Source organism: Mus caroli, chromosome 14, assembly GCF_900094665.2.
Source record: "Mus caroli chromosome 14, CAROLI_EIJ_v1.1, whole genome shotgun sequence".
Taxonomy (NCBI): domain Eukaryota; kingdom Metazoa; phylum Chordata; class Mammalia; order Rodentia; family Muridae; genus Mus; species Mus caroli.
Genome location: NC_034583.1, coordinates 72,511,717 through 72,539,609, shown reverse-complemented (window position 1 = coordinate 72,539,609; position 27,893 = coordinate 72,511,717). Strand labels below are relative to the sequence as shown.

The following is a 27,893-nucleotide window of genomic DNA, read 5'->3' as shown; positions in this document are numbered from 1 at the left end:
CCAAAAAAATGGGAAAGGGTGGGTAGGGAAGTAGGGGGGAGGATATGGGGGACTTTTGGGATAGCATTGGAAATGTAATTGAGGTAAAGATGTAATGAAAAAAATAGTTTTATATGTAAAAAAAAATATATCACAAGAACTCACTGCCCTGCCAATTGTGTAAAAATAAAATATTGAGCCTCTGATTCAATGAGATACTTTGTTTCAAGCCAGTGCCCTATACTGGCTTCCATATGAAATTATACAGTACACACACCCACAAACTTGCATAGAAGTAACACATACACATACATGCACCATACCATAGACATGCACATAAATACATACTTCATTCATAATAGACTATAGAAGAGACATCCAGCAATGAACCTAAACCTAACTATGAAGGCAAAATACCTCCTACAATGAAAACTTCCTTCCTAAAGAAAGTGGAGAAGACACTAGAAGAAGAAAGATGGCAAAACCTCCTATGCTAATGGATTGGGGAAAAAATAGCATTGGGAAAACAGAGTTGCTGAAAGTGAAAAAAAGACTTAATACAGTCCCTATAAAAATCTAAATAACAATCTTATCTTTTGGGGATTCTAAAGACAAGCATAAAATTATAAAGAAGCAGAACCCAAACCAAGGCAAGCAAAGAAAAAAAATTGGGTGTTGTCTGATAATGGAGATATCACAATACCTGGTATGAAATTATACTACAGGACTACAGCAACAAAACAAAAACAGACATGGAGACAATGGAATAGAAAAAAGGACTTTATGGGTTAATATATTTTTATTTAAAAAAATAAAATTTATAAAATGTTATATAAAAACTTATATTTTATTTAAAAAATATAAGTTAATATATTTTTATTAAAAAAAATAAAATTTATAAAATGTTATATAAAAACTTATATTTTATTTAAAAAAATAAAAAATATATTAACCCATAAAGTTACAGCCAACCTAGTTTTTGACCACAAACACACCAAATGGCTGTCCAGTGACAAAGAGTCAGTCCTGAAACCATACATACAAATAACATTATGTGAATTCAGCAGCTTATATTTAGGAATATATCTGTATATAAGACACATGCATATAATAACGATTAATGGCAAAATAGGCCATGAATTTGAAGGAGAATATGGAGGAGTATATGAAAAGATTTGTAGGGAATAAAGAAGGAAGAAACATTGTAATAAATTACCATCTCAGAAATGAGAAAGAAGAAAAACTTGCTAGTTATTTTAGATACCTTAGTAATGTTTTAAACACAGCTGATTTATCTATTATGATTTCAAAATATAATAGAAATGAATATTTACTTATATTGCCCTTAATTTATAATAAAGTAAAATTACTTAGTTATAGCTCTAGGTATGATCTCATTTAATACAATTTTATTTCTTTTTAAAACATAAAATGCAGAAAAACAATGTCTGTTTTAACAAATGGTTCTGGGAAAAGTGGGGTTTCCTATAGAGGAATAAATCTAGGTCTCACTCTCCACATCTATGTCTTGCTTAATTGAGGATGGGTTGAAGAACTTAACTGATGGATCCTTGAGATTATAGAGGAAAGCAGATATAAAATTCTTCAAGATTTATGTAAGCATTTTCTAAGTAGGACTTCAGTGGTACAGAAATATACTCAATAATGACTGAACAGGATTACAAGAAATTTAACCTTCCTATACAGCCAACTTAACCAGCCTGGAGGGAGATATGTAGTGCCTTGAAGTTCAGCATTTTGGGCAAACTGTGAGAACAAAGTGTAGTGATACCTGCTTGAAAATTCCATAATGAAACATATTATCTTGTAGGGTATTAAAAGAAGTAACCAAAGGGGGAAAATTCCCCTTTTAAATTTCTTTCTAAAAAATGTAGATAAATGTAAGAAGAATGTGTTAGTGTTTTATCAGCTTGTCACAGGCTAGAGTCACCTAGAAAGATTGAAGCAGATGCCACCATCAGATTTGCCTGTAGGTAAGCCTATGGAGCATTTTTGGGATAAGTGATTAAGATGCGGAATCTAGCCCACTCTGGATGGTGCCACCTGTGGGCAATGGTCTGAACTGTATTAAAAAAGCAAGCTGATCCCTTTAAAGGGATCTGCAACCCTATAGGTGGAGCAACAATATGAACTAACCAGTACCCCGGAGCTCTTGACTCTAGCTGCATATGTATCAAAAGCTGGCCTAGTCGGCCATCACCAGAAAGAGAGGCCCATTGGACTTGCAAACTTTATATGCCCCAATATAGGGGAATGCNAGGGCCAAAAGAATGGGAATGGGTGGGTAGGGAAGTGGGGGGTGCTATGGGGGACTTTTGGGGATAACATTGGAAATGTAATTGAGGAAAATATGTAATAAAAATCAAAAAAAAAAAAAAAAGCAAGCTGAGCAGCTGGAAAACAGACTTCATCCGTGACCCCTGATTCATTTCCTGCCTCCAGATTATAGATTTGTGTCCCTGCCCTCATTTCCCTTCAGAATGGAGAAATACTCTCTTCCTTCCCATGTTGCTCATGGTCATTCTATTTATCTCAGGAATAAAACAAGCTAGGACAGACAGGCAGGCAGGCAGACACACACACACACACACACACACACACACACACACACACACATACACTACACACATTAGGAGAGAGAGAGAGAGAGAGAGAGAGAGAGAGAAACTTAAAAAATATAAAGCCAAATTTCTACTAAAGGTATAATGGAGATGTTTGAGAATAAAAAAAAATCAATACAAATAAATTAGATAAATAATGAAAAATAAAAAGCATAATAGTTTTATAAATATTTTAAAGTACACAATTATGTTTCCTGTGACTCATGCCAGTGCTGACTCTGTAATGGGAAAAGTGTCTGGTGTCCATCAGACCACCAGAGCCTTGTCTCTCTTTTTTGTAGCTTCCCTTGTTTACATACCATAGCCGTGTGGTGATCCCACTTAGGTTGGTGGTCTGCCCTGTGCAGGTTCTCTTACCCTTCTGTTGTGGGTTAAAATGGTGTCCCTTCGGGACACTACAGGACTAGGACTACTCTTGGAGGAAGACATGGGGAGCTTGACTGTGTGCACCCCACGCTGCTGCCAGACATAGGGCTCTAATGAGCAGCAGGACCCAGCTCCAGGGGTGGAGAAGCACAGTCTGCGGGAGTCTCAGGCCCTTGGGAAGATCTGAGAATAGAGTATGGGCCCACTGGCAGGCTCTAGTCCAGGGCGAAGGGAAAAGGGCAGGAGAATTCCGGCTGGTTCCCTCTGAGAGAAGAGTCCTTGGCTTGGTAGGTAGATAGCTTCTTGGCTTGGTGGAGAACATGTCTGAGAACGCAGGGAGGCCTTCTGCGTGAGATAAGACTTTTTTGAGAAGGACCTGCTCTATTGCTCCAGCACAGTGGGTCCTGATGAGAAGACAGTCGTTTAAGGCATTTACTGTCATGGAGTAGAGGCAGAGAAAGGCAGAGAGAGGGAAAGAGTAGAAAAGTAGAGGCCGGCCATGGCCATGTGGCAAGAAGGGAGTAAGGGAATGCGGAGAGAGGGGTTTGCAAGAGGGCAAGAGAGAAGCAATTAGGAAGCAGGAGTAAGAGAGGGAGGAGGGGGTAAGCAGCCCCTTGTATAGTGGGCCAGGCCTACCTGGCTGTTGCCAGGTAACTGTAGGGGTGGAGTCCAGACAGAATACCAAGAGCTTGGGCAGTTGCTCTAGGTGACTGATGACCACTGATTTATGGATCTGGGGCCTTGTGTCAGGATTCTGGTGCCTGGAAGTGTGGCAAACTCTTTTGTCCCTTGCAGAGTTATCTACTGGGTCTTTGGGGTTTAAACCCAGGTCAACCAGGAAACAGGCTGCCTTTCACAGTGCCACATTTTGTGACTTCTCAATTTTTGATGATTAAGGTATCTGAGCCAAAAGAATTGCTACAAATGTGAGTGGGTTGAGTACATCTACATCGTGAGCTGCACAGGTGAACCTGTCCATGAATCTTTAAAATGTACCACCATTTATCTTTCAGTCTGGAGGGATGCAGCTGCAGATGTCAAGGTCAAGAACTCTTCTGGTGCTTCAGAGGTCTGGAATTCCATGAAAGTAATCATTAAGCAGATAACACTGATCCATTCCCTGACCTCCAGCTCAATGCTATTGAATCCCCTAGATGATTACTTGAAAAAGCCTTCTGAGCCACTTAAGTCAGGCATACAACCCCTTGGACTCCTTGTAGCCTGCAGGCAGCCTCCTGGTTTAACATAGGCCTCCTGGTAGTCGCTTCCCACGGCTGGGTGGCTGTCTCTCACCTATGTAGCATAGAAGGCAGAATTCCTGCTCTGTTCTCAAGCTCCAGGAGTGCTGAGTTTAAAACAATAGGTTAACTTTCAGTGTTATACCTGGCCTTGCCTTAACACCTGAGGAAAGTGATCAAACAGACCACCCCCACTACCTCCCCCATTTCAGACAAACTCCTTACTTTGTGCAAATGGGAGAATCATTGACCTCAGAAGTGGGTTCAATTTGTCATACTTCTCTATGCAATGTCACCCTTTGATCTCTCCACATATTTTACTTTGGATCAAAGCTCCTTTGTGTATTCCCTCCATTTTTCCAGTAAATTACCTGCAGATTGACTTTTAAAGAAGGATCAAAGTAGTGTCTATAGATGCATTGCATACTTCTAGGGTAGATAATGTGATAAGAATTTGTATTCTTCCAGTTTACTTTAGATGTTATGTGCAAAACTTGGCCAACCAAAGCCTTGCTACAAAAGGAAATTAAGAACTAGTCTCTTTTAAAATAAAAAAGATTTATTTATTTTTATTTTTATGAGTACACTATAGCTGTCTTCAGACACACTAGAATATCCCATTACACATCCCATTACAGATGGTTGTGAGCCACTGTATCCTTGCTAGGAATTGAGTTCAGGACCTCTCTAAGAGCAGTCAGTGCTCTTAACCCCTGAGCCACCTCTCCAGTCCTAGTCTCTTCTTTTGCATAAGGTGTGTTGTGTTTATATTATTTAAACAGTAATTCTTCATATTTGTAATATATATATATATATATATATATATATATATATATATATACCTTATAGACAAATTCTAAGGCCATTTCCTATAAACTCTGTTTTTATAGTGTTTCATATCAAACTTGCGGGGCTAGGCAGTATTATATGGCTGCATCATACTTACATCTTTTTCTTATTTAATAGTGTTATTGTGTTCATTTTTTCAGAGAATGTGTCCCTTCTCATACTTTTATATAAAGAAACAATAACATCATTATTTGATGTATACGTTTATAAATTGATTTTCTTAGACTTTCTAATCTTGTCATAAACAACATAGAACACACACACACCCCACTGTTTTCTTTTTAATTTCTACTTTGACATTTATGTTAGCATCCTGTAGTCTATAATCTCAGATTCTGTACAGCTTCCATTGTATTATCTATGCCTTGATATTGAGAATCTAGACTCAGATTGCTCTTTAATACTGTGGTTAAAAATTTCGACACATGACAAACTTAAGCAAATTTAAATTCTGTCTCTAAGTAGGCTATACTTGACCCTGGACAAGTACCTGTTTGAGGCCAAGAGTGAAACAGGCTACTGTGGAAGTGGTGGGTCATTCCCTGATACCAGATTATATAAATTTTTCATTTGTCAATCTATAATCACCTGGAGAAGGGCTTCTGGCCATGCCTGTGGGGAATCACCATGAATACGTTAATTGATGTGGGTGGGCTGATCCTATGGGCAGAGGATTCTAGACTGAATATTATGGAGAAAGTTAGCTAATCACTAGCATTCAATCATCCCTCTCTATTTCCCAATTGTGAATGAGATGGGAGCACCTGTTTCAAGCATCCATTCTGCTCATTTCTATGCTGAGATGGACTTCCCCTGAAGTGCTTGTTCAAATAAACTGTTTCTCTCGTAACTTGCTTTGTCAGAATATCTTGTCACAGCAACAGGAAAATAAACCAAGACACCATGAAATATGAGATACAGATGACGTAGGCAATGGAAAGCTGCTCCTCAAAGTGTGTCTCCTACTTGTATGCTGAAGAGAACTGCACATGATTTCTCAGATATTACCTTCTGTTAAATTGTTGCTTTTGGAGAGGTAGGGGCCCGGGGTGAAGAAATTAGAGAGAAACTTGAAGAGGAATATAGGAAGCATCATTTTCATATGATAGACCTATAATACAAAGACTTTCAGGCCCAAGAGGAAAAACCAAGCAAGCAAGCAAGCAAACAAACAAACAAGCAAAAAGAAAACCAAAAACCACAGGGTTTCTTTTCTTAATGGTTTCTTGGGGCAGGGACATCCTGCACTTTAAAAAAGCAGGCTTAGTTAGTTTGTGGCTTATCCTACATGACTCAAATAAGGAAGAGGGACTCTATCTATGTATAAAAGTCACAGATGCTATGTATAGGAGCTTCAATCAAGCGACTTTCAACTTAGAGTAATAAAGTGGATAGGACTGGGTAGTCTACCCACTGTTCTCACGGCAGCACCTGGAAACTCTGTGTTCCAACCCTGCCTGTCCTGAGTACTTCCTCTTAACCCAGGAGCTGGGATCCACTCTGATGAAATGTTTTCATTTCTTTGTTTATACACCATTTAGGGGGAATAGTTATACATTGATGACCAAGGTTTGTTGAGCTCCACTCTCTCTCTTGTGTTTTCATTTTTGTAAGAATTTGATGATCTTGTGTCTTTGGTCCACTTTGCCTCTAGTACTTTTTCTTAGTACACTTAAAAATCATTGGAATGATGGAAAACATTAAGGTCCAAAGAACGACCCCATTCATCTATGTTTGCTGCAAAATAAAAGCCCTTAGCAACTGAGAGAAACCAGAGAACTTTTTTTAATTAACATATTCTTGTTAAATTTTGCACACTTAAATGGACATGTGCGTGAGGCTATCCACTGTATAATGTGTAGGAACCAGTGGTTTCATCACTGATGAGAATGGGTTCCTCTCCTACAACCATTCTTAACTGCCAGTCCTTCCTCTAGGAGAGGGTCTCCAGAATCTCTCCCCTCTATACTTCAAATATTTGTAATGAATACATTCTGGTTGCATCCTATATAAACCAATTAAAACAATCAAACAAGTAAATATGAGCATATAGGAAAACAAAATTACAGCTATAGGATATATTCAATTATTAAATAGACTTTCCTACATAACTATGACCTTTTAGGGGAAAAATTGAACTTATTATCAATCTAAAAACTCAAGTTTAGTATGCAAGATTTATGTTAAATGACTGTTATATATCTAACCCTAGTTCCTGTTGTTATACTATCACTGAACTAAATATATCAAAGGACCAGAGTCTTTGTTGCCTAGATAGAGTCTCCATATTTGGCATTTCATTTCTAAAGAAAAGAAGAGGAGGAGGAAAAGAAGGGCAAGCATGTGCATAGGGAGGGAGAGAGCATCTAAAACAAACAGGCTTCCTTCTCCTGGGTTGTTATGAGTTACAAGTCTGAAGAACTTTTTGTAGAATATGCCTTTTTTAATTTATTTATCATTTTCTGCTTCCATATCAAACACCAGCTCACTGAATTTTATCCCAGGATCAAATCATTAGCAAGAAGGACCAGATTCACAGGATGAGTAGAGAATCTCATGGCTCCTTAGGACACAGACCAGTAATGCAGTTGTTGATTAAAAAGCAAAGGTCAAGTTCTTTGTGGAAGATGGATGTTACGTGGTTTGTTTCAGTTGTTCCATCTGGTAGGGGAGTATTTCAATGGTCATTGACAGTGAAATTAAATAAAGTAGCCCACAAACCCCTACCATTTCAAAGACTCAGTCATGTTTAATATTGTCAGTCTCCTCTCTTCCTTTTTTCTTTGACTTCAAAATTTTGGAACTTGTTTTAAGGCTTTGATATTATTGACTTTGTTCAAACTATCAGCTCTGTGCCACCACATTTTTTATTTTTCTCCCAGGTAGGTCTTTCATTTTATCCCAGTGAATGGGCAAATCCCCAATTCCTTTGTTTACAGGAAATAAAAAAAAATCTTTCATTGCCTTGGTTCAGCTGATGTGGTGTCTACCAGCCTCTAGAGATCATTTCTTCTTTACTATTTTATGTGTATTAGATTCTACAGATTTTGTAACTGCCACTGTGGCCTATTTAGAGTTTCAGTGCCTGAGTCTACAGCTGATCAACAGCAACACTTATGAAGCCTTTTAATTGAGTTTATTTATTTATTTTTTATTAGATATTTTCTTTATATACATTTCAAATGCTATTCCAAAGTTTATTATACCCTCCCTCCGCCCTGCTCCCCTACCCACCTGCTCCTGTTTCTTGGCCCTGGCATTCCCCTGTACTGGGGTATAAGAAGTTTTAACTTGAAAAGCAACAAATGCTTTTCAGTGGGGGGGAGGGTATGGGGGACTTTTGGGATAGCATTGGAAATGTAATTGAGGAAAATACCTAATTAAATATATATTTATATATATAAATTATTATAATATAATATTATAATATAAATAATTAAATATATATAAAGAAAAGCAACAAATGCAAACATTTATCACGGAGCTCTCCAAAATGGTTTATGTGATCATTATTTTATACAATAGCATATGAGGTCAACTTTCCTCTCAAATAATTTTCAGACCTTTGAAGTCACATTTCATATTAATCTCTACTCCAGATGAAGAAATGTGCAGGTAGATATGAATGAGAGGCTTCTCAGATATGACAACAGTGCAAATACACCGGGAATTCTTAAAAGGGAGCAGAAGTGATTACCAAAGCTGCTTACCCCATGATGTGACATCCTCACATCCCTGTCCACCTTCCTTTGTTCTCAGATGCAGCTACAGTGATTCCTTCCCCATCCATGGAAACAGCTTGATAGTTCTTAGGTAAGCCAACTGGAAGAAAACTCACCCCTCATACCTCAGCTTGGGTATAAAGTCCTCAGAAAATGTTTTCCTAGTGTCAGGATAATGGAGGTGTTGTTTCTTCAGATGTCACAACAGCAGACATATGTTACTAGTGTAGCAATTGTCTTGAAGGACACTTACATTGTGCAGTCTCATCCATAGGCCTTCACTTGGAGCTGGAAAACAGATGTGACAGGCTTCTCCTTTATCTAATTCATTTATGCCATTTCCACATGCACCAATAGAATAAGAAACTTTTGTGTGGGGATGGGAGAAGCATTCTGAATTTAATATATGAAGACATATTATTATCTTTTACACATAATTATTCCTTTTAATTATCTTTACCTTTATACATATTTCAAAGATGACCTTTGTTTTCAAACCACTAGAACTACAGAATATAAAATTGCAGTTCTACTGACACAGACTCTATTTGTTTTTTAGGTGTCTGAATAACTTTTCTACCCTCAAAGACTGGAGGTACAAATCTGACTACAGACCACCATACAGTTTGCTATTACAATCTTGCATTTACTCTTCTAAAAATCAGAATTTTGGGGGGTGGAGGGCTGGAAACTTGATTTGATTTGTGATATTATATTATTTGATTTTTCTTTACCTCTCTCTTGGTAGCACAATAGAAATATACTAGAACTCATTTGCTGAAAACCTGAACCTAAACTGGTATATGAATAATGATAGATACGCTTTACTCAAGGCACTTGAAAGAGTTAGTGTGCAAGTAAGTAATGCATTTGCTTATAGAATACTATCTCTGACTCTGCTGACATTATATAATAAAGCATTTTACCATGCTACTTTGTCAGGTCTAGATGTTTCCAAATATGGTTCTTACTCTAGCTGTTTTATTTAAGGTGGGAAATCTAGAGAAGTTCAGTTTGTCTTGAGAAATTAATTACTTTTGTGCATACACTTAAGTGTTCTCATGTGCTGTTAGCACCTACAGCATGGCAGGAGTTGAGTGAATGGCTTCCACTGGGCTGGCCTCCCACATCTTCGTTTTTCTCCATTTATTTCCTCATTTGACTAAGTGTTTTGATACCATATGAGATGGAAATGAGGCCTTCCTGTGGCTTATATCGGCATTGAAAATTGAATATACTATCTTAATGTTCAAATTGACTAGCTGTAATTGAATCTATCCCAATATACAAATTAGAAATAGTGCAATTTTCATAAGTACTTCATAGATTTTTCATAGTGGCACTGGTAATTTGGGCTACTATTGACAGATTTGTGAAAATTATCACAACATGCCACAAATTTATGAAAACACAATTGTCTAACAATACACAGCACTTAATTTCCCTTTTACCTGCTTCCATCAAACAGGGGATCTTCTGAAAGCAGTTATCTAAATTATGCATAGATATTTCAATTATTTAATGTCTCCACATTTTTATGAAAACAATACATTTCCTCATATAAAATGAGCTTTTAGGATTCTAAGTAACAAAGGTAAATAGACGAAACAATTATTTCCAGAAGCTATGCAAAATTGCTTTTCTTCCAAAAAACACTCTATTGAGAACTATAATAAACAAACATGTATCCTTACTATTATGCTTTAGATAATGAAAATGTTTAAATAATAGAAATTTTAAAATATTAAATTACTGCAAGTTGGTACTAAAAGAAATAGAAAGCAAAATAAGCTTATTTGATAATTAGCCAAATTTCTCTTAATAATTTGGGTATTGTTGGTAAATTTTTAGGGGTTTCTTTTATTTTGGACTATAGTGTTACTTAAATGATATACTTCAATTTATTTTAAATTATTTTCAATTTATTTTAAATTATTAAAGGTAGAAAGGCATGTGAAGTGTAAACCTTTAAAATACAAATCCATGAGTCACTATAAAGTGATGAACTTATTTTGTCACTTGATCATCTTTGGGAGACTACAGCCCCAGAACATTATAGTTTATTACTATTGCCCTAGGTTGTCCCTAGAGATAGAAGTAAAGTCCCTATTGCTGAATAAACCATGCCCTTCAGACAGGACCCAAAAAGACTGTGTTAGAGTCCACTGAGCCAGAACCCACCAGCCTCTTTCTTGAGGATTCACTTTCAAGAATGCAAGAAGGCACCATGCAAGGCTTCAAATCAGAGAAGCCACCAACAATGCAACTCAGTTACAACACCTATGCAGCAAAGACCAGTATGGCACAATAATCTCAAATGCTAGTGAAGTCTTGGAGAAGAACTTCCAACTGCCACTTTACTAAACCAGCATAATCTCTAACTCCATTCAAAATATTTGTCCTTATATTTACAAATGAGTTTAATCCTCCTACCTCATCAAGGGAACTTCTCTTTGAAATGGGAGACCAGCAATAGAAAACCCCAGCCAATGAAAATACAGCAATACTGAGTGTGGGCCCAAAGGGTATATCTACAAACCAACTCCCGTACCTAAAAGTTAGCGATTGTTGTGAAGAGTGAGTATAGAAATTGTAAGAGCCAGAGGATCAGGGAGTTTGCTGTGAGATCATATCTCATAGGAATGTCCGAAGTTACCCACAGTCTTACAAATATGATTACTTGAACAAGAGCAGAACATGGACAAACACAATAAATATGTTAAAGTGGGTAGGGAGGAGGGGAAAGGGGAAAAACAGGAGTCTGCAAGCCTGCACAAAGAACTTAAGTCAGGTAAGGAAAGCTAGAGAGATGATCTTCCCCAGGGCAGAGCATCCCAGTTGGTCATCCAGCTGTGTGTGTGTGTGTGTGTGTGTGTGTGTGTGTGTGTGTGTACATTTCATTAAGCAAAAGAGACCATAAATTAAAAAAAAATAAGCAAGAGAGATTTGTGGGAGACTTAAATGGAGGTAAGGAGAGGAAGATAATATAACTATATCACAACCTTAAAACTACAATAAATATTTTTCCAAAGGTGTTCATTGCTTTTTTTACATAAAGAATTAATATATGCAAAATTTTTTCAGGAATACAGGATATAGAGTGAATATGGCACAATGCCTGCCTTTTCAAAAATCACACTTAAATATGGTAAGTGAAACAAACTATCAAACAAGTATTTTAGACATGGAAAGGCATACCAGTAAGAAAGAGTAGGTAGCCTTGTCACAAAAGAGTGTATAACATGAAAATATTTGTATCTACCAGGTTGTAAACATATGAAAAAAGACCTACAGGTCTATTTTGGGATATAAATTACCACTGACTATTAGATAATACAGACACATGGGTAATTAATACATTGACAATATGAGTGTTTGCACTAGAGACAATAAAGAACTGAATTGCATTGTTTATAAGATAACAGAATAAGGTTATGTAGAAATACTTTGGCATTTTATAAGCTTGGAGATATCCCTAACTTGATGCCAGACAAAAGACACATTTATGGACTTCCCATAATATATAGGTTTTTCTATGTAGGAATATAAAGTAACTGAAAGGACCTCAACCCAAGACGATAGTAATCAGATGTACATTATGAAACTCTGTTCAGAAACACACAACGTAATAGTGTTAATTGCTGTGATATTAGAATCACAGAAGGCTACAAAAATCTAGATGAGTTAGACTGATGAACACTCCATAGGAGGGAGCAAGGAATGCAAAAGTCAGTCGAAGGATGGAAATAAATGGCTTCTAGTCTGCGACTGATCCATATTGGGGCTCTGGCTTTGGTACTTGCAGTCTGACATATATAAAAGTTTATCATTCGTCCTCCTGGAAGCCATTCACAGGATATAAATTCTCACAACACTTATTTATACATATGCTGCGATGTCTAAATGAAATGGTTATTTGTAATTTACCAAGGCAAGTCACATTCATGATTTTTGTCCTTAGGAGTACCCCCAAGTGAACAAAGGAGCCAAAAAAGACAAGTCCAGAAAATAGGTGTTTGAAAGTCCTAAACTTGATACACCAGTATCAAGAAACTGGATACATCAGTATCAAGAAGTAATTTTCACCTACTGAATTACTCAAGGATGAAAGAACAATAGCATCTACTCTGAGCCAGGAAGTGATACCAAGAGCTGTTGGGCGTTACCCACTGTAGTGATGTCATTCTAGAGAATGTATTTCTCAATCTGATTAAACATGTATCTTTTGACTCAGTAGTTTCACATCTAGAATTTTATGTTTTATACGTGAACAAACACATCTGAACATAGATAAATTCTGATGTCACTTTGGGCATTTCTTACAGTGACACAATGCTGAATACCATCAAAATTGTCAACAATTTTGAAATGTTAAAATTATTTATGTTCTAACTTATAGACTGAGATGGCATTCGGCCTTTTAAATAGATGAATATGTATTGCTCTGTAAATATCTACATGGCATTTATATTCTTAAAGATCAGATACTGCATAAGCTAATTTTTGATTGAACTCATAAACATGAAATTATATATGGTAAATTAGATAGATTTGACTAAATTTATAGTCAGATTTAAAGTTGCTAAATGAGCAATGAAGGTTATAAATAAAGAAATAGGAGGAAAAATGACTAGCATCATTCCTTCTGGAAATGAGAGAACTTTTTCATAGTTTTGGAATTAGTAAAAGGACATAATTTTTTCATAAGTTAAAATAAGTAGGGCTATGTTCAAGGACATGAGCTAATAATTTTTCTCACTTTGAAGGAAATCATGTTTACTTTTTATTCAGCTAGAAGCATAGCTACTTTTCTCTTACTATTGCCTTTTAGTTTTGGCCATACCAACTTTAGAGACTATACATGCAATATTTTAACCACTTTTCAATGGAGTGAGAAGGAAACAGATGCCCTACTTATGGGAAATCATAAATGAAAGCTTTTACATGGATAACAGCAAAAAGCATTGTTGGAGTGTGTCAAGAGTATGGCAGAGTTGTGAAACACACAACAATGACCAGACCTAATCAAGCCTGTCTTTGTGAATCTTCATTTTTATTTCTTAGTAATATACCAATCCTCATTTTGCTGACTACTCTCCAAGTCTTTTCTAAGTGTCCAAGCATGAACAATGTTATCCCTCAAACTTTAAAGGTTTAAAGTAGTATTTAATCCTGAAGTTATTGGTATCATTTCTTTCCTCTAAAGATAAGACACTATATAAAAAAAAATTGAAATAGGAGAAAGGGGAAGAAAAAAAAAGGATGTCCATGTTCTCCTATGGTATCACTGAATCCTTGTGAAAATAAGTTTGAAGAAAATTTTATCTTAGACTAGTGATTAATAAAGTGTAGACTCTACTCCTGGGAATTTGTTGCAAAATCAAATTATTAGTTCCTCTTCCACATCTATTGAGTAAGAAACTCTGGAATGGAGCCCAACAATTTTCATTTTAATAAGACCTGTTGGGGATCCTCATGTATACTAAAGGTTGAGAATCACTGCCCAGATTTCTAAATTTCACGAGTCATTAGATAACCTTATGTCTATACATTCAGATCAAAAAGCTCGGCTGTCAAGTTAGAAGAGATGCTCTGGAATGGGCTTGATAGCACTTACTGTGAGTCTTAGAGGTAGCTGGTTCTTTGTGAGTAAGAGACAAAATTGTCATAGTGAATTCTATAACAGCAAAATATGAATAAAATAAAAGGTTACTGCATTAAATAATTTAGTTGGTTAGCAATAGTTGGTCAATATTGTGAGACAAAGTGAATTGGAATTACCTTTTTGTGGCACCAGAATACATGGTCATTGACCTCCAGATACAAGTAACTATCCAAATATATGACCAGAATGTGTCAGAATATAGGGTCATTGTCTCAGAAATACATTATCAAACAATGGAACCATAACTGAAAATTTCAATAAGAAATGAAGCTATCAAGGAAATGATCAATGGAAATACAAAGAAAAACCCAGGGGACAATTAATTGGGATGGCTTCAATCTATGTGTCAGAGATTAAGGCAATAAAATGAAGCTGGAAGATGGTCAGACATTTACATATATAAATTCAGTACACACAATTATAAGAGTTTATGAGGATATGACAAAAGTTGATCAGTGGTTAAGGTTAGTCAGCACTTAGTGATGGTGAAAAAACAATTTGGATCCTTGGATAAGACACTTTGGCACTTAGGAGTTCAGCAAAGAACACATTTCCAAAGTGAACAAAGAAACAGGCATTTGTCAAAAAACAGCAAAGAGACATTTTACCATGTTTCGTCTAGGTGAAATGACCCTCAGATACAAAAGCAGTTTTGGTTGTGTGGAAGTCAAGAGTATCATTCATAGCTATGAAAACTGTGAACACAGGATGCATGATTATAAACAACCTCAGATAAGAATAAGTAAGGAGATCCTTAGGAGATGACAGCTTTGCATTGGAGGCTACATGTTGACATCCTAAGGACTGACACACCCATTGCCTGGATATTAGGAAAGCAGTGTGATGTAAAGGGATGATAAGGAAGCATGCTCTACTTAGCTTCCATTTCCTCCACTACTGATAGAAATATTCAGAATAGAAACTAGTTGAAAAGAAAATTGATGAAAATCATTATATGCTCTGTTATTGTGCATTAACATTTACTGTAGATAGGCTAAGACTGTAGCTGCTATTTTTTTCTATAAATAATTTGTTGAAAGTATTTATGAAAGCTTCTGTATGTGTTTGTGTGTGTACATGGGTTTGTGTGTGTGTGTGTGTGTGTGTGTGTGTGTGTAAAATGGGGCATACTTGATTGCAATTCAGACATGACAGCCTTGGCATTTTGCTTGTGGGCAATGCAGCCAGCTTTCCCAATAGTTCTTCCTTCATGATTTACAGAGACTACTATCTCATGGCCCTTTCTTAACATAACATTTTTATACAGAGCATCAAATTATCTTTTAGGTTTTCATTATCTTCCAACAATGTTTATTATGAGTGATATCAGACTATCACCAACTATTGAGTAACTTGTTTGAAACTGTGAATAAAACACAGCATTCACTGCTTAGAAAACAGAAATCGATAAATCTCAAAAGGAGAAAACTACCTTCAGATTATTAGTTAACAAACAAACCATATTTCTTCCTCATGTAACAGAAATGTTCTTTCTAATAACCTTGGTCAATGACACAATAACCTTTGCAAAGTGTGTTATTTTATATTTCCAGTTGCACAGAAACCTTTAGATTTCACATTGCAGAGAGAAATAAAACAAAAGAAAATGTGCTTTAAATAGAAAAACTATCATTATAAAAGGTTATTTCTTCAATGTTGTATGATGTTTTTTAATAGTAGTGGGTAGTTAGAGGATTAGTTTTTTTTTTCTTCCCCTCCAAATGAAAAGAGAAAAAGAGAAACAGCAAAGAATGTTAGGTATGGAAAATTGTATGTGAGACTGAATAATTTCTGCTCTGTATTCATGGAAGTTTGCTTATCAGTGAACTGTGCTATTTTTCTTTTCCACTTAGACAAGTGCTACATAGGTAAATCTAGCTGCAGCATATTAAAAAGCACATTTATTAAGAACGTTAAATACTTCCTATACATCAAAATGCTTCTGAGAGGCTCCCTGCAGAGCTTGTCTAACTCCTGCTAATGAGTTCTAATGCATGATTTTCTTGTACCTCACCTTTCTTTACACGTCAATCTGTTCATGGCATCTGTCATGCAAACAGTAACACAGAAACCACTGGGGCTGTCAAGGAAATGACACCTTTCTCCTTTACCAGAATCTCAGAATGATGCCCAGATTTCTCTGAAATTCTCCAGGCAAACTATGTCTCTCTTTTAAAACCAACACCATCTGCCCAGCAGACATTTATGAGCCAATTGTCACATAAAAGAATTTTAGCTGAGTTTTGATGTTCAAGCTTGTTACATTAGGTTATCAAGCTTTTGCTTAGCTAGATGTCATACCTTGCATAATTCAAGTTGAAGATGGATAGTAAAAAATAAATTCATATCAATTAACTTTAGCCGCAATACTGAATGATAGGAGAAGCAGCCTCAGCATATAGATAAAAATAATGGCACATGACCTTTGATGTTTCTATGTGTGTATGCATAGACATAAACAGGTACATATACAACCTCACAAATTAATGTATGTACATATTAGTATTTAAACACTTTTATCTCAAGAAGAGACATGAAAGCACACAACTCATACAATATTAATTACTGTAAAAAATGTAATTCCTACATTTTTAAATTAAGTAAATTTAGAGATAAATTTATCACATATAATTAAGTATGATACCCATAAAACTCTCAAATACATCAAAATATCTCCCATATAATCATTCCTAATTATATAACTAATCATGTTTAGCAGGTAATTCATTAACAAGAGTAATTTTTACATGATTCCATTTAGATAATTTGATTAAAGTATTTTCTTTAATCTTCAAACTTTTTCAAATAATTATCACCTTACAGGAAGCATATATAAACACTAAATATTTAATTTTCATAATAGGTGAGTAGCTATGTACATATATTATGTGAGTCATTTTAATTTTTTGTTAAAATACCACTTTTATTATGTGTATATATGAAATTATGCATTTAGAGCACAGGTTTTAATTTTAATATCATGTATCTGTGTATCATTAATGTAAACTTCCTTATGTAACTGTTAGAAATTTTCAATATGTGGTGCTTGCCAAAATTTGCTTGATGAACATAATTATAAACATGTTTTTATAAGCTTGCACAATTTTGTTCATTTTCATAACTCCCAAGGAGTTTTGATTGATCATCTAAATGCTTTGAGCATTATAAGAATTTTATAATATATTTTGTGTGGTTCTATAAAATTTATAAAGTTACACTTCTTACAGCAGTACATGAATTTCTCATTCCATCCAATTTTCAACATTGGATGTTTCAATTGGTTACCTCTCATTAATTGAAAAATGTTCTCATTGATGGAATAACATCATCATTAAATATTAAGACTTTACATTTTCATAAATTTAGAAGCCATCCCTATCAAACTCATGGCCCTAATCATTACTACAGAAGACTCGTGACTTTTCTTTCAATTATGTCTCATAACCATACAAATATTTAAAGTTAGAAAATATCATGTTATATTGTTTATCACAAAGATGGCAGAAGAAAGACCACTGACCCCAATCCTCATGGCCAAATTAATTAAAGGAAGCAGTTAATTCAAGGAAGAATTTTTATTTGTGTACATGACCTGTTTCCCACTAAGATAGGATTCAAAAGCTCAACATTGCATGTGAAGAAGACAAAGTTTTTACAGCTCCAGAACAAAGAGGTTTCCAAACGTGGGATTTGGTGGGCAATTTAGGTAGGATTGCAGCTGCAGAACATAAGCATGACAAATTAGTCATAACAACTTCCTGAAACAAAGACAGGATTGCAAGGTAGTAGTAAGAAAATAGTCATAACAGCCTTTTGAAGCATAGGTAGTGTTGAAAGATTTTAATAAGATTTTGAAAAAAAAAAAAAAGATAGGATAATATCTTAGTTAGAGTTGTATTGCTGTGAACAGACACCATGATAACGACAGCTTTTAGAAAAGAAAAATTCCAGTCAGGGCTACCTTACAGTTTCTGATGTTTAGTCCATTACCATCATGGTGGAAAGTATGGCAGTTCCAGGCAGATATGATGCTGAAGAAGTAGCTGAGAGTTCTACATTCTGATACACTGGCAGCAATAAGAAGACTGGATGTGTTTCACACTGGTCATAGCTTAAACATTTAAGACAACAAAAACCCCACTTTCAGTGTGACATATTTCCTCTAGCAAGGCCAGATCTCCTCCAATAAGGCCATAGCTCCTAATAGTGCCATTTCCTATACTTAAGCATTCCAATAATGAATCTATCAGGGCCATATCTATTCAAACTGCCACAGTTGTCATTTCCTGGAAGAAGACATTTTACAAATTAGAGATGTAGCATAGCCTACCCCCAGAGAAACAGGTTTAATTATAAACAGAAATGAACCTCATTTGTCTTCACAGTAAGATGACCTTTCTGTCTATGATAGCTGGTAGTTCATCAATGTATTGTTTAAATCACATTAAATACCCACATTTCGTTTGTATTGTGAACTTGAATGTTCATCAAGCATGATGTCCTATAATGTTTCACAATTTATTGCTATCTTCTTGCTTCATGAATACACCTTAGTGGTGGCTTGGCCCAGGAAGTAGTACTATTAGGAAATGTGGCCTTGACAACACCATAGAGTAGGTGGGCTTTGTTGGAGGAAGTGCATTACAGTGAGGACAGGCTTTGAGGTCCCATGCTCAGGCTTTGCCCAGTGCAGTTGAAAACCTCCTCATAGCTGCCTACAGAAGAGAGTTTCATTTTGTCTGCCTTCAGATGAAGATAGAGAACTCTCAGCTCCTTCTCTAGAGCTATGTCTTCCTACAAGCTGCCATGATGACAATGCACTGAGCCTCTAAAATTGAAAGCCAGCTCTCATTAAATATTTGCCTTTCTAAGAGCTGCTTTGGTCATGGTATCTCCTCATAGCAATGAAACCTTTACTAAGACAACACTGTACAAGCATTATTTCTTCTATCCTCTAGTTTTGACATACATGAGAAATGTCATAATAAGATATCACATATTAAATGGCTACTTCTATAAAATTTTGAAATATCTTTACTAGTTGACATTTCTTAAAAATTAGAGAATATGCTCCTGCTTTGTACTTAAATAAAATATGAAAATATCTTATATTTATAAACACTGAAATAACTTTTAACAAGAAATTTTTTCAATCCCTTTTTATAAATTCATCTTTGTGTGCCTAGACTCTGCAGTTATTCTCATGATCATTATTTCAACTTCATTTTAGAAGGGTTATTAGTGTCTAAAACAAAAAGAACCTTACTTTTTCACCTGAATACTCACTATCCTTTTCCCAATGGCCAAACCAAAGTTTACCTGTATGTGTACCTCCAATCTTTGCTACTTACTGTGCCAATGTGATTTATACCAAAGAGAGGCAGAATGTGTAGCATTTCTAGTCCTCTCTTTAAAATCTATCACTTCCCCTACTTTATTCATAAGGAAGAGACAAGAAATTTTCCTTTATCTAAGAGAGTATAAGTAGGGTTAATTTTTTTCAACTCTAAATTAGACAACTAGAAATGTATTCTAGAATGAGGGGTATTCTCAAAATCATAGTTTATGCAGAACTCTCTTAGTAATGGCTTAAAATTATAAAATGATACAGAGAATACTGTAATCCTAAAATATAGTTACTCATTTTATGTCAGAGTAAAGCATTTGACTTGCATGCAATCCATGCTATGGTTTCAGAAGCACTGGTTGATAATGTGGATTATCACACCTGATTAAAGGTGTTGGCTCCCTCCTGGAATTCCTCATCACATTTATATCAAGACTCAATTAAAGGGCACAGGAGGAGTGATTATCCCAACTCACAGCTATCTGGAATATTTGATTCAACAAGTGAAGAACTTAGTCTAAAGAAAATCAATAGTCATTTTGCATAGAACAGATAGAAAGTAAACCAGTTAATACTGAATTTGGTGGGGAATATATTGACAATAAATAACACACTTAATCAAAGAAACTAATGTTTGTTTCCTGTAAAAGTAACTTTCAAATTTGTATATGTACATAATTGAATATAGCCACTAGATAAGGGAACGTGTCTTTGTATGACAGGCAAAGATAACCTTCAAAACTTTAAGTGGGAGCTCTAAGAAAATGTAACACGTGAAGTTACATCTAGATAAAGAAATTAGGTCAGCCAGGCAGGTCCAAACCCAGAACTCACTCTCTCCAATAAGTACTTTTCTGCCAACTACCATTTGCTATTGGTGATGAATAACTCAATATTGGCCAATCCTCTTTACCAAAAAAGTATTTATTGAACTTTTTTGACCTGATCTTAATTTTGCATGCATATTGGTAAGATACCTTCTAGTGGCATTTATTACCAGCATTTCTTAAGGAGGAAACATGAATTAGTTCATTCAAAGCGATTACATTAAAAATTCAAAGTTATATAAGAGACAGAAAACAGCTATTTCATCACCAACAGCATTACCCTTTTTCTGGAAGGTCTACCTTCTAAATACAAATGGGGTGAAAACTACCTAGAACTTAACTTCTCAATCCTTTGAACATTTGAGAAATAATAATATATTAGTTTAACCCACCAATTTTAAGTTTAGGCTATTAATTTTAATTAATTAATTTTACATTCCAATTGCAGACTCCCTCCCTCCTCTATTCCCAGTCCCATCCTACTCCCCTGCTTTTCCCATTTCCTTCTCCCTTCTACTCAGAAAATGAGAGAAAGAATAGGCACCCAGCCCCGAGTACCAACCTGCCTTTGTACCTAAGTAGCATCAGGACTAAGAGCATCTTCTCCCACTGAGGTCAAAGAAGGCAGCCCAACTAGAGTAGGGCAGAAAACGGAGTCCAAGTCAGAGAAGGCTCTTGCTCTAATTGTTAAAAGACATACATTAAGCTGAACTTATATATCTACTAATTTGTTTGGAGAGCTTATTAATGATATCTGTAGACAGGACACACAAGAAGACCTATGGAGCCAACTAATCTGGTCCTGTGGGACTCCCACAGACTAAACCACCAACCCAAGGACCTGTACATATTTTACTAGCCGAATGGTAAGAAACTCAAGATCTAGCCTTCTCAAAAGCCAGCTGAGGAAATGTGATTATGTTCTGGACAAAGGGATAAATACAAACTCCAGAGCATGTTAACAGTCTTTGGTTCTTGTATTTATTTTCTCTTTTTCTGGCTACTTTGGAAATATAAAAAAGCTATAGAAAATCTGGAAGCTACAGGAAAGCCATGGGAAACTCATTCTGACATCCCTGGGTATCATCTTATTGCTTGACTGTTTCTTACTCCAGTAAAAGGAGTAAGTAAAACTTGTTTCTTGCTCCAACCATTGTCATTATATATTATACCTTTATAGCACTTTGGCCAGTTCTATAATAAGTGAAACATTATTGCAAAAGACTCAGACATGTATTTTCCATAAGAACAAATTTTTGATACATATTTAATAAGAACGTGTATTAACATTTATTGAATCACTTTATCTGTTCCTTATACAAATGTTTTGATTGAAAATAGATTTGTTAATATAATATATTGTGATTATAGTTTCACATCCCCTAACTTCTCCTGGAAGACCTTACCTCCCTCCAAAACCGTATACTTTCCTTCTCCTTTTAGAATACAGGCAACAAAAAAATAGCATTAAGATAAAAGAAAAACAAACCAGAATTGCACAAAAAGGAACAGAAGAAAATGAGCCAAATAAAAATCTCAAGAAACAGATAAAATTGAGAATTGCTCTTTCCATGTCTGTGAAGAATTGTGTTCAAATTTAGATGGGATTGCATTGAATCTGTAGATTTCTTTTAGTAAGATGGTCATTTTTAACTATGTTAATCCTATGGATCTTTGTTAATCCTATGGATATCTTTCCATCTCCTAAGGTCTTCTTTGTTTTCTTTCCTGAGGGACTTGAAGTTCTTGTCATACAGATTTTTCACTTTTTTGGTTACAGTTACACCAAGATATTTTATATTATCCGTGGCTATTGTGAAGGGTACTGTTTTCCTAATTTCTTTCTCAACCATTTATTATTTGTATAAAGGAAAGATATTGATTTGTTTGAGTTAATTTTAAATCTAGCCACTTTGCTGAACTTGTTTATCAGCTGTAGAAGTTCTCTGGTAGAATTTTTAGGGTCACTTATTGATACTATCCTATCATCTGCAAACAGTGATACCTTGACTTCGTCCTTTCCTATTTGTTTGCCCTTGACATCCTTTTGTTGTCTAATTTCTCCAGCTAGAACTTCAAATACTATTTTGAGTTGATAGGGAGAGAGAGAGCAGCTTTGTCTTGTCCCTGATTTTAGTGGGATTACTTCAAGTTTCTCTTCATTTAATTTGTGTTGGGTGGGGAAAACCACTCTTAGAGACAAAGCAGAGGAGGGATGGGGTGAAGAACTCCGGGAGGGGAAACAGCAAAGGGAAGCAATATTTGGAATGCAAATAAATAAAATAATTTAATAAAAATAAAATTAAAAACAAGGTGAAAAATCATAAACAACAACAAAAATAGAAACACATAAAGATGAAGAAATATATATTTGCACAAAAAGAAATACCATTAAAACACAATAGCATCTTATACAGGTCAGAATGACAAAGATCAAAAACTCAAACTATAATTCATGCTGGCAAGGATGTTGGGCAAGAGGGATACTCGTTCATTACTGATTGCAGTGTAAACTTGTACAACCCATTTGGAAATCAATTTCAAAGTTTCTTGGAATAGATCTATCACAAGACCCAGCTATAATACTCCTGGGTATATACCCAAAAGATGCCCCAGTATACATAAGGACACTTGCTCACCCATGTTCATAATAGCTTTATTCATAATAGAGAGAAACTAGAAACAACCTAGATGTCCCTCAACCAGAGAATAAACAATATGTAGTACATTTACACAATAGAGTATTACTCAGCCTTGAAATTTACAGGCAAATGGAAGGAACTAGAAAAGATCATCCTGAGTTATATAAGGCAGATCTCAAAAGACAAACATGATATGTATTTACTTATAAGTGGATATTAGACATAATGCATAGGATAACTATGCTACAAGCCACAGACCCAAAGGAGCTAAGTAACAAGGATAACCCAAGGGGGCACACTTGAATCTCACATTGAAGGAAAAATATATTAAACATCGTGGGTTGAAAGAAAAAGGGGACTGGGTAAGGGAGCAAGTGGGGATAGAAACAGGAGGGATGAGGTTGGGGGAGATCAGCGGGACAGAGCACACAGTGAAACAACTGTATTGGGAGAAGGGTTGTCTCTGGGATGAGCTAGAAACATAGGACAAAGTAAACTCCCAGGAATCTATGAGGATAACACTAGCTAAGTGTCCTAGCAATGAAGAATATGGAACCTGAAATGGCTATCTCCTGTAATCAAGAAAGACTTACATTGGAGTCCCTGAGACACCAACACAGTCACAAAACTTCAGACCCACAATTTTTCCTTCCTACAGGATATTCAGGGGCATGGGATGGAGCAGAATTTAAATGAAGGACCATCAAATGAATGGCCCAGCTTGACACCCATGCCATGAGAGAGAACCCATCCCTTTTACTCTCCATTGTGATAATACTCTGTTATGCTTGCAGACTGGTAACTAACATAAATGTAGGCAGAATAGCTTTACCCAGCAACTGTTGGAGCTGATGTGGAGACCCACAGCCAAAGATTATGTGGAGTTGGGTAATTTTGTGGGTTAGGGGAAATAAAGATATATATATATATATATATATATATATATATATATATATGTATATATGTTTTACCCTAAGTACCTTGAAATGAAGTTTACTTCAGTTCTTTATATTGTTTTCCTGGGAATATTGTCTTTATATTTAGAAAGGTGAATTTCTATTGCATTCTTGTACCTTACTAATCTTCAAAGAAGCCTTGCTGTTATGCACTGTGGCAGAGGGCTCTGGAATAGATGCTTTCAAGTTTGTTGAATGGTATTGTTTTTTTACATGCCACTCCCTTGTACCAAATTGTCTTAATCTATTTTTCCACTGGGATTTTTTTTTAAGTGACTGAATTAATCACGTAGGGAGCAATGTCCTTACATGTCTCTCTCATAATTTGTTTGTATCTCGGATAGTCTGAACCACTGAGTTTATTGCACCCTACTACATTAGCTCCCTCTGACAACTGCTGTGCTAAAATTAATTCAAAATCCATTTTCATTCCCCAGAATTCCTGAAGCTCCTTGGGTCAACCAGTAACTTTCCCAGAGAGTTTCCTCTTGGCTTCAACTGGAAGGTAGGACTTAGGAGCTACATCCCTTACCCCACTGACACACACTGATTTTCTCGCTGTAGTTAGAATCCTCTTCCTTAAGCCTTGCACTGAAAAATAGCACACAGCACTCCTACTGAGGATGCTTTGCTGTATCAGCCCCAGAAAGCTGTCTTTAGGCACTTTCATTATTTAAAGTCCTGATAAGTTGGCTCAGCAAGGACTCACAGTATTTTCTCGTTAAGCAGCCTTCTAGCGTGCTGTCGAGCAATTTGGCAGTTACCTTCTCTCAGACTCATTAGATTTTCCTCTAGGTCACTCATTTACAGATTCGAGTTTCTCGGGGTGAAAAATCGCTTCCATATTATGCTTGAGAAAGGCCAATGTCTCTTTGAACTGATGCTTCAAAGGGTCTCAGAAAATGGGTATCATAGCATATGCACAACCCAGGCTCAGTGTAGAGCTCAAAAACAAAATTTAGTTTGACTGAATGACCATTGATCCAATAAGACAACTTTGCTTTGGTTAGACTATTAACAGATGTGTAAAAGCAGAACAGAGGGAAAGACTGTGATCAAACACTTTAGATTATCTAGGACTTCGATTTCTTTCAACTGGGATTTCAGGGCTAAAATTCAGGTAGTCTTGAGCAAACATGAGTAAGCTATCCCAATTTTTGACTTTCCTCTTTTGAGTCAGTTTCCCTTCCTATCCATTCTTACAAGTGCATTTATAGGAAAAGTTAGTAAGTAAACTAATGTAAGTAAATCAAAATATTTTCCTGTCACAAATTATACTATTTAACCAATATTGCTATTCACAACCTTTTCAAAATTTACTCAGAGATTTGGAGAGATGTTTAAGTTGATAAGGGAACTTGCTGCTCTACCAAAAAGATTTGAATTCAAATCTTTGCACCCATATAGCAAGCCAGGCTTGCTCTTTGACACATCTCTAACTTCAGTTTGTGGAAGATGAAGACACCTTTGAGAAAAGGTAATCCCAGGTTCAGGATTCAGGGAGAGATCTTACTCAAAAGAATAAGGCAGAAAGTAATAGAGGAAACCTGGCACCTACTCCATAAATACATAAAGCAGTGTACATACACAACATACCCACACAAATCATATATGCATCAAACACATATAGACTACACACACACACACACAAATAATTGTAAATAAAATTGTTTCTAAGAATGGAAAAGACATTGTTATGGTCAGACTTTGACATGTATTGTGGACCCATATTTCTTCAATGTATACTCTCTGACTTGTGGTTCTATTTCCATTGTCTGTGGAGCCATGACAAGATGGGTCCTGATTCATCAGCATAGGTTATTAGGAATTAGGTGTAAGATTATACCTGCCCCTAGTTTCATTCACACTCTTGCTTTTACATTCTACTAACACATGAATAGCTGCACCCATATGTCCCTATCAACATAGTCTGAGCCACAAGTGTTTCCTCTCATAAGTTATTTCTGTCATATATACTGCCATGGCAATAGAAAAGTAATAAATACATACATGTTAGTCAACAGTACATTCTAACCTTTCTATATTCTAGTGTACACAAATGCACTATAATCCAGGTTGACCTACCAAGTGTGAATCACCTCTGTTATCTGCATCAGCTTCTAAACTGCGTGGTAGATGAGATAAGGGTTTGTTGAACATTGCTTCAAGAAAATTTAATTAATAAATGCATGCAAAACCTGGATTTTTATAGGCTTTATGTTTTGGCAATATAAAGTAAACATTTAACTCTCCCCATCACTGGTGCCTCAAGGTATACTTGTGCATAATAAATAAAAATGGATTCTACAGGTGATGCTTAGGCAATAAAAAGGAAGGCAACATCTGTGTCAAAGGAAACACTAAGAAAGTTAAGTCTGCATTGTTTGACCTGCAAACTATCACAGCTTGTTTGAATTACACTGCCACCTGTCACAACTGTGCTTGAAATTCTCCTAAAACAGTGGGAGTTTGTCACATAAATGGGATGTGCAGGGCTTAAATTATTGCAGACCATGAGGCTACCACCAATGAATGTGAAAGTTTTCAAAGCAGAAATGACAGGACTTGTGCCTTCTGAAGGCAAGTAATATTCCCTGTGGGCACTCCCACAGTGTGGAGCAGATTTAAATATCATCATCATCATTGCACTTAGGGCAAGGTGACCAGTTTGAACTAGCAAGATTGAATTCAGAGACACTCACTTTGCATAAGCCATTTACTAATTAATAGTACACAACTCTACTGTGTCAATTCTCAGGGCGGGTGTTAATAGGTGAGCAACACAAAGTATAGTCTGAGGAATTGTGTGGCAGATTTGTTTCTCATAAATATATTAGGTGACTTATTACAACTTCTAGTGGGGGCTGTAATTTTTCAACATATGAAACTGCTTGTTGGTTGAAGGATAACCTTGTCCTATGGTCCAATTTCAAAATACCTAAAAGCAAAAAGAGGAAAGAAGAGAGCTGAAGCAAGAGGAGGAAAAGGAGGAAGAGCTGGAGGTGGAGAAGGAAGAGGAAGAGGAAGAGGAGGGAGAGGAAGAAGAAGAGGAAGAGGAGGGAGAGAAAAAGAAGAAACAAAGTTTGTAGAGAAGTTAAGTTGTTTAAGAATGTTTGCTCTTTTACCTTTGGAGTCTGTTTATTCATTCCTACTTTCTCAAATATTAAAAAATGGAAAGATAAAGACAACTTGTATATGCCTAAACCAACTATCAAACCAAGAGAATCTATAGTTGTTGTTGAAAATTTACTCATTGTCTCAGTTTTTAACATGTTTGGTTTTCAAAGTCAACTTTTAGTAGTCTCCCAGTAGACCTTTCTGTCCTCAGTCCCTTGCTGCCATGTTTCCTCAGCTGTATTTCTCACTCCAGTCTCTCCTCATAGGATACCTTCCCCTCCTGCATCCCTCAGTCCAGTCTTTCTGCCTGCATGTCTAACTTCATGGTGAATTATACATTGAACTCCCTGACTTGATCTCTCCTCTCAAATGCTATTTTATATATTTATGCCCAAAGCCAATTTGTCTGTGTTTTAAAAAAGAGTCCAGTTTACCTACTGAAGTTGCACCCTTTCCATTATTTTCTTAGCCTTTTATAACATGTATTGCAGCAACTCTCATTATAAAAATAATTTTAATTGATAATATTGTTTACCAATATTA

General features: G+C 35.9%; 1 long non-coding RNA gene across 2 annotated transcripts in view; it reads left to right on the top strand.

Annotated features, from left to right (window-relative positions):
* LOC110309935 overlaps positions 1-24,727 on the top strand; it is a 28,768-nt gene extending 4,041 nt beyond the window's left edge. Inside the window, exons 2-5 of one of the 2 annotated variants that reach the window (XR_002379771.1) lie at positions 8,834-8,887; positions 9,356-9,391; positions 9,545-9,653; positions 24,671-24,727. This is a non-coding gene — a long non-coding RNA (uncharacterized LOC110309935). Of the gene's footprint in view, positions 1-8,833; positions 8,888-9,355; positions 9,392-9,544; positions 9,654-12,757; positions 12,959-24,670 lie in introns of those variants that run through there. The other variant, XR_002379772.1, reaches the window with a different exon arrangement.
* The last annotated feature ends 3,166 nt before the right edge of the window (positions 24,728-27,893 follow it).